Source organism: Octopus bimaculoides, chromosome 1 (genome assembly GCF_001194135.2).
Source record: "Octopus bimaculoides isolate UCB-OBI-ISO-001 chromosome 1, ASM119413v2, whole genome shotgun sequence".
Classification (NCBI taxonomy): domain Eukaryota; kingdom Metazoa; phylum Mollusca; class Cephalopoda; order Octopoda; family Octopodidae; genus Octopus; species Octopus bimaculoides.
Window position 1 is genome coordinate 165,799,080 of NC_068981.1, and position 8,593 is coordinate 165,807,672.

Sequence of the window (8,593 nt, forward strand, 5' to 3'; positions counted from 1 at the left end):
ATATATATATATATATATATATATATATATAAATATGCATATATATGTATATATATATATGCATATATGTGTGTGTGTATGCATGTATGTATGTATATTTGTGTTAGTGTATATAGATATAGATACATACAGCCAGGCAGATTGATAGATAGATAGATAGATAGATAAATACATATACACACACTCATTTCCTCTCTTTCTCTCTCTCTGTATCTGTCTATCTCTATACGTATGTGTGTGCATATATATATATACATATATATATATATTATGAGTATGATCATACACGAACAGATAATGCAAATTTTAAAATTTCATTTTTAATTTCATTTTAAATTTAATCAATTTTTTAATTTGTTATTTGAAGAATATTTCAATTATTATTTTCGATAAAAATGCTATTAAAAAATTGTTTAAAATATTAATAATCATATATCTTTTCTTTTTTGTTTTCATTCCAATAATTAAACAAAACATTCAATGTTAAAATGTAATGACAATTGGAAAGTGAAACAAAAATAATAATCATAAAATAAAGAAACAACTATGGAAACGGAAAGACATTTCACTCAACTAATGCGGAAATGTGTTCAAAAGTGAAGTGTTTAATTTGTCACCGTAAAGTGTCATTCGCCACCGTCACCATCACTGAGATATCAATAGCAGCACAGGAGTGTCGTCTAATTGATGTTTCAATTTTCTACAAATCGCGAAGGTTTTGGCTTTGTAACACTCTGTGGTACCAACTAAATATTATGGCTAAATCATCGAGATACAGCGACCAATCAGCTAGTGCTTTATAAATAGCTTCTTGATGTGCTAAGCAAAAATAAAAATAATAAAACATTTTAGTATGGTGTTCGGAGGGCGTTTGGTATATAGGATGTCAACAAACTTTTAATTTTCGGTCGCTGGATAATCAGACCTGGATTTTTCTAACTATATCACCTTATTGGTAAGTTTTACTATTTTCTTTCAGTTCCTCCCTCCATTTATGATATTTACCCAAAGATTCTATTAAGATGTTGATGAATTCTAAATGTTTTAAGACGTATCGATCGCAAATGATGGTTGCTATTGATAACATTTGTTTTCTTACGATTTGATTTTCATGTTACAAAGTATTATTTATAAATCAATGCGTGGCTTTTGCGTAATTTCTAGTCATCTAATTGCTGCTTTCAACAGAATATTATGTGACTTCTCTGCTACATTCTTCAATAACAAATTCCATTTTAGCTCGGTTCTTATAGTTGGCCTGATACAAGTACTTCCCCATACCCTGTCTGAAAATAGTCGATTTTTAGACAGACAACTGGATCTTGTATTAACGACTTGGAAACATGTTATAATAAACCTGATTGTATACGCGCACATATTAGAATTATAAGAGGTAAATACCATTTAAAACTTGTATTTACATTTTCCGTATTACAGCTGGTGCTCTCCATACTGTATCATAAAGCACCGCGTTGCTTTGAAATGCTTAGTATTTTCCGTATATTAATACATATATATTTCGACATAAGATCAACTTTCTTTTTTTTCTTGGCGAAGACCCTTTGATATATTTATAACCAATTAAATAGATGTTGTTTATGCAGCTTTATTTTTATTTACAAATAGAATTGATATATATTTGTGTCTGCAATATAAAGAATATTTCAACAATTTCACCATGTACTTTCACCGACAACTTATCGCTTTTTAATTAAGTTTATTTCACACACCTTTATTTCCATTTCTCTTTCATTCTCTTCCTCTACAATTTAATGGATTATATTGATAATTATCTAATATTATTTATTTGTTTATCTATAAAAAAAAAACATTTTCGAATCTGGATGTTTGAAGGTACTTATATTTATCGCTATTTTCTACACAATGCAATCTGTGAGGCTGACTACACATCTGTCTGTTAGGCAGGCTTCTACAAGCATGCCAGCTCACCTCCTTGTCTTTACTCTGGCATCTTTTAATTCATCTATACAACTGTCTCCTGTCTGACTGTCATTCCTACTGTTTCGTGTCAGAAAAACAACCACTCGCATCTTCTCTTCAAATTACATTCCTTAGATACATCTATTCTTACACATCTCAGCATTTTTCCCCACCAACCTCTGTTTTTATGCTTTACTCCATTCTTGTAATAGCGTGTGTATGTGTGCCTTACCTTGTTTATTGACATGCAAGCTTTAGATTATCAACAAACGGATTTCGTTTTTGCTTTCTAAACAAATCACAATTTTATTTGTTTATTTATTTATCAATCCCCAACAGTGCTAATCGACTTTTGTTAAATATATTTATTACAATTATTATTAGTAAGGTACAAAACCACATATTAGGTGCGAGGGCTGTAGTCGATTTAAGGGCAGAGGTAAGGAATACGAACACCACCCGTTTTCGATCGTTAGGGTTACGCCGAAAATGGGTGGTGTGCGTATTCTTCACCTTCGCTTCGATTTAATCGATCTAAGTTCTCGACTTGTACTTCTTTCATCGGTCCCGGAAGCCAACTCCATTGTAATTTGAACTCGGAAATAAAGGAAGTATTTAGATACTGTGGTATATTAACCGAAACTGTTTGAATAAATTGTGCCGCACAAATGTAGGTGTCTTAGAAATCCATTTTCATGGAGCACTATAGAAACAGCTCTATTTTCTTGCGATTTCCTCCCACTTTTGACTATTTACCTTCGTCCAAATCTCAACGTGTTACTTTCTATATAAATATTAACAATAGTAAAAACTCAATTAGATGACTCACCTTATGTCTATGCGGTGTGTATGTGTAGATATTTAATTACAATTCAATCTGTTTCTTTCGAGAAAGCACTTGAACATTTAAGATGTTTATTCTTTTTTTTTTTTAATAAATTCTGATAAGTTTTAGAATATCTCTTTTATCTCACTTTTGATGTATTTTTTATGTTATTGTTTTTGTATGATTTTTAAAAAGAAAATTGTATTCATTTTCTTTTCACAATTTAGTACTTATTTTCCTGTTAAACGAAAATACTTGTTATGTAGATAACCACTATCTGAGCAGATTATAGTTGGAACTAAATCTTGAATTTTATTTGTTCATATGATCAGTGCCAATTTGTTTGAAACTATGTAGTCTGCTGCTGACTTGGCTACAAAGAAGAGAACACGCTGTGTTGTTTATTTATTTATTCATTTATTTTAAACTTACTATTTCTCCGCTTATTTATAAGACAATAACAGGCAATGATAAGATTATAATTCGATTATAATTGCAAAATTAACGAGAAAACTTAAGCAGGATTTCATACACATTACGTTTTTGTAATGAATATACATACCCAAAGGAATGCAATAGATAATGAATAAATAAGAATAGCTGCGTGTGGAGGATCTGAGCATTCTCAATCCCCCAATTACTCTTTACTCTTAGCAAATGTCTTTTCAATCTATTGTTCATGCTAAACTGAAGGTTTGAAACGAGCCAGCGAGTAAGTCTCAATGTCGTCGTTCGTATGCTAGAAATAGCAGCCAAATCTCACACATTACACAATACCGTTTTAGAAAAAGTATGTGGTCCAGAGTAAAATACGAGACGATCACGGCTGAAAGGACTTTGATCATAGTTAGTTCGATCAGGACTGACCTGGAGCTAAAACTGAAGGTTTCAACTTTTGTCATAAATTTTATCTGGGCAAAGTGAAGGATTCCTCGCTAGGAAGTTGATGTCATATACAAGTGTGTGTGTGTGTGTGTGTGTGATGCCTGTGTATCAGACGGGAAGACTTGACATCAGCTCTATCTCATTAACTAGTTTGCCTCATTTTCTATAATCACTGTATGTGATATCCATCTATGGAAAGGAAGTCAACCCGATTGAACACGCTTTGATCAGAAAATGTTTCAGCTGTAACAAATCTGTATTTTTCTTCTTTTCTTTTTTTCAGTTTTAGTGCATCGTCCAATACACCCTTTCCTTTTTAAGGTGGAATGGTGTGATTTGTGAGAGATTTGACTGCCATTTCTAGCAAATAGATCAACCATATAGAGTAACCTAACAAGATAGTCCATCCGTGATAGAAGATATTCAACATAAAACCACTAGATTGTAGGTCACTGTACAAGTGCATGAAAGAAGGCTTTAATGGTATTCTCTCTCTCTTTCTCCCTTCTCATACACACACACACACACTTGTGTATGTGTGCTACTTTTGGCATTGGACAAAATAGTTAAGTACCAAAGAGTTATTTAATCAGTTGAAAGTACATGAGAAAAAAAATAATTAGCATTAACCACAGTTCTTGTCGATGAAGGCAAGGGAGATAATTCAAATGTTTAAATTGATTGAAAAATAGAAACGTACTGGGGCATAAGTTTGATCTTTGATAAGAACTATGTTAACTCTGGACAGGTTTCAGCTTTATCAGACCTACACAGCCAAGTGTAATCTAACACAATGGTTCTCAAAGTGTCTGATAACAGATCCTCACCAAAATATTAGAGAAATTCCCCAACACTTGTCTTTATCAGTGACATGATGGAGTAGAGTTTACATCCAGATAATATTTTCTTTTTTTATGTGAAAAATTCAGTAATCAGGCATTGTTAAAATAATGACATTGTAAAAATTTATCAACAATGTCTTCTGCATGAAGAATATATAGTTAAGTGCAGGCTTCTTTTGGTTTTCATCAACCAAATCCACTCACAAGGCTTTGATTAGCCCTGGGCTGTAGTAAAAAAAGGCTTGCTCAAGGAACTGAACCTGAAACCATGTGGTTTGGAAGCAAACGTGTTAACCACACAGCACACATAAACATAAATACTTCACATGTTTTAGTTCACATTTATCTATTATCTTTTACTTGTTTCAATCATTAGATTGTGGCCATGCTGGAACACAACCTTGAAGAAGTATTTTTTGTTGAATGAATCGACCCCAGTACTTTCGTTTTTTCAAGCCTGGTATTTATTTTAACTAAGTTATGGTGATGGAAACACAACAACACTGGTTGTCAAACAATGGTGGGTGTCATTCTCAGACACACACACACACACACACACACACACACAACAGGATTCTTTCAGTTTCCATCTACTAAATCCACTCACAAGGCTTTGGATCAGCTCGAGGCTATAGTTGAAGACACATGCCCAAGGTTCCATACAGTGGGACTGAACCTGAAACCATGTGATTGGGAAGCAAACTTCTTACCACACAACCATACCTGCACCTAGTCTAACATGTTTTCAATTAGATAACCAGCCTCAAAATTTGTAAAAAAAACAAAACAAAACCTGCATTGGTGGAATACAGACGTAGCATATAGAGTCATATATTATAATTTTGACTAAATCTTGTACATTTTCAGTGTCTCATATACAGCTGCAGAAGGCATGTTTCTTTTTCTAATTTTATTTCTATAGGAAGGATGTGCCTATGACCTTCATAGAACCTTCAAGACTAGTGTGATTGATGTAGTTTATGTTTAGCTTGTTACATCTGTAAATCAACACCCACAAATAATGTGGTTGGGTATGGAATTCTAGAGGATTGATGTTCTGAAGAGGAAATATTGGAATGAATTTTTAGTGCAGAGTCTTGTTGGGTGACACGCTATCGTTGGCATTGTATATTTCATTTCCTTTTATTGATAGACTTTAAAATACCACTATTTCTTCTTCTGAAGATTATCCTTTTGTTTAAGTACATCTATAAATTGTTGTTATTTTTTGGGAGGTGGGGAGTAGTTGTCCTTGCTTGAATAGAGCTTTTAACTTGTAAAATACAGCATTTCTTTTGCTTGAAAACCAAGTTTTCTGGATTACTGTTGAAAATTTTCAAATTCTTCACCAGCCCTGAAACAAGATTTATTTAAACTTGGCACTGAATGCGCTTAAACATGTAGAGAATAGTCAGTTTTTAGAATAATGAACAAAGTTATTGCCTCTATCAATTTCTGTTTCATAATATCAGCATTACTCAATAGCTCACTATTTTAGCTTCATGGTTCTGTTTTTAATGTTTATTTTTGATAATATGCCAAAAGAAGACATGAGTCGAATAACATGTAACTTCATAGAATAGACATATCAAGAAAGGTGAAATGGAAGCAAAATGAATGAATGTTTCACAGTTTGAAAATATTTCTGAACATTTTACCTCTTCTATTTTCTGTTCGTGAATTTTATTTGTATTCTATTGATAGCTTTAAAAATAACAAAAATAGTTTTGTCTAAACATTCTTCTTTTGTTTGAATAGCCTGCTTTCTCTGCTCTTTTTTTCCTTCTCTCCACCTCTCTCTCTCTCTCTCTCTCTCTCTCTCTCTCTCTCTCTCTCTCTCTCTCTCTCTATCTATCTATCTATCTATCTATCTATCTATCTATCTATTTATTTATTTATCTCAAACATAAATCATCATCAGCAGTTTCCATACTGGCATGGGTTTGATGGATCATCACAACTTATATCAGTTCTAATTTGGAATTACTACTGTCCTAGAGAATTAGAAGACCACGTCACACTCTTCTTTCTTTTCTTTTTTTTTTTTTTTGCATAGTTTCAATGACCAGATATCCATCCTATCATCAATTACTTTATAAAATGCTACCCAATGAAATTGTAATAGTGTCTTAGGAAAGGTAATTGCTGATACTACAGGAAATAATTTCTTTTTTAATTACTTCCCCCAATTTCCTGGTGAGTCATTTTACTGTGGCTTCAGTATGGGAGAGGTTGTCATGTCCTTGACAACACATTGTCATCTGTTTACCATTCACTTCACTGGGTGTACTAAGTGTATTTTATCATGGCACCAGCTCTAGAGTGGTTGCCTTATCCTCAGAATAAAAATCCTCTCTACTCTGTATCATCTCCATTTGTTTAACCTTTAAGTATTTAAACCAGCCATGTCCAACCCAAATATTCTACCTATTTTATGTTTTAACCAGCCAGACCTGACCTCTCACACCTACTCTGCAATGTCATTCTAAAAATAAATAATCACATCATCGAATTTTGAAACAACAAGGTAATGCATGATTAATTCAAGACAGTATGAATGAATAAGCATTTACATTTAACAGAGTAATATGAATGCTAAAGGGTTATGGCAACATGACCAAGCGGGTGAATTGAAAAGTGAGTGAAAGATAAAGAGAGATTATGGTGGGGAGAAACAAAGAGATAAGTAGGAAAGAATGATAAAGGTAGTAATGGAAGAGAGACATTGATTGGCAGCTATATTGTTAGTTCTGGTAAAGAAATTGAATAAGTATGAGTGACATATTAGTGGAAAAAAGAATGACATGAAGAAAACAGGGTGGGGGAGGTGGTAGAAGAGGAAATAATGGAGATGAGGGAAATTGATTTATGTCAACGAGGGGTGACAGAGAGAGTATTGCGAGAGAGAAAATGGATAGCAATGAAGAAGGGTGATGTTAATTGGGTTGAGGTAAGAAGGAGAGAGAGAGAGCACTAATGATAGACAGCACTAAAGATGGGTAATGATAAGTATTGGTAATAAAGATTAGTGATGGTGAGAGAGGGGGGGTTAATATATGACAGTAATAAAGATGGATGAAAGAGAATGTCAGGTAGTAATAAAAATGGGTAATGGTAAGAGATTAAAAAGTCAAACTAGTAATAAAGAAATTTAAAAACAAAAGAAAACAATATTAGTCTGTGACCAATACTGTTTTCATTTTTTCCAATAAATCATCATCAACATCATTTAGCACCCATTGTCCATGCTGGAGCATGGGTTGGATGTTTTGACCAATGTTGGCAAGCTGGAAGGTTGCACCAGACCCCAGTCTGATTTGGCATGGTTTCTATTGCTGGTTGTCCTTCCTAATGCCAACCACTCTGAGAGTGTAATACGTGCTTTTATATACCATCGGCATGGATGCCATTTGCATGACTTTGGTATCTGCCATGACTGATTTTACTTCGCTTGATGGGTCTTCTCAAGTCAAGCACAACATTATGCCAATGATGGGTCATCTCAAGCACAACATTATGCCAATGATGGGTCTTCTCAAGCACAACATTATGCCAATGATGGGTCTTCTCAAGCACAACATTATGCCAATGATGGGTCTTCTCAAGCACAACATTATGCCAAACGTCTTGGTCATTGCCTCCATGAGGCCCAACAACTCTGAGCATATTTCTGTTATTTTTCTAACTTCAGCAGTATATAGCCTTTGTTGTATTTGATGTATTAGTAATGAAACCAGCTAGTATTTATGCAAGATTGTACATTGGTTGCCATAGAAAAATAGAAATGTTTAGAAATGAAATAATTTGAGCATGTTATTCACATGAAAGACTATAGTTAAGGTAGTCTTAGTGTCTGTAACATACTTAACATCATCATCATCATCATCGTTTAACGTCCGCTTTCCATGCTAGCATGGGTTGGACGATTTGACTGAGGACTGGTGAAACCGGATGGCAACACCAGGCTCCAGTCTAATTTGGCAGAGTTTCTACAGCTGGATGCCCTTCCTAACGCCAACCACTCAGAGAGTGTAGTGGGTGCTTTTACGTGTCACCCGCACAAAAACGGCCACGCTCGAAATGGTGTCTTTTATGTGCC

General features: G+C 33.9%; 1 protein-coding gene across 1 annotated transcript in view; it reads left to right on the top strand.

The window, feature by feature from the left end:
- Positions 1-643: 643 nt before the first annotated feature.
- The window catches only part of LOC106869320 (EVI5-like protein), a 301,815-nt gene continuing 293,865 nt past the window's right edge, over positions 644-8,593 (top strand). Inside the window, exon 1 of the mRNA XM_014915019.2 lies at positions 644-955. The gene's annotated coding sequence lies outside the window, so the exon portion shown is untranslated. The remainder of the gene's footprint in view (positions 956-8,593) is intronic.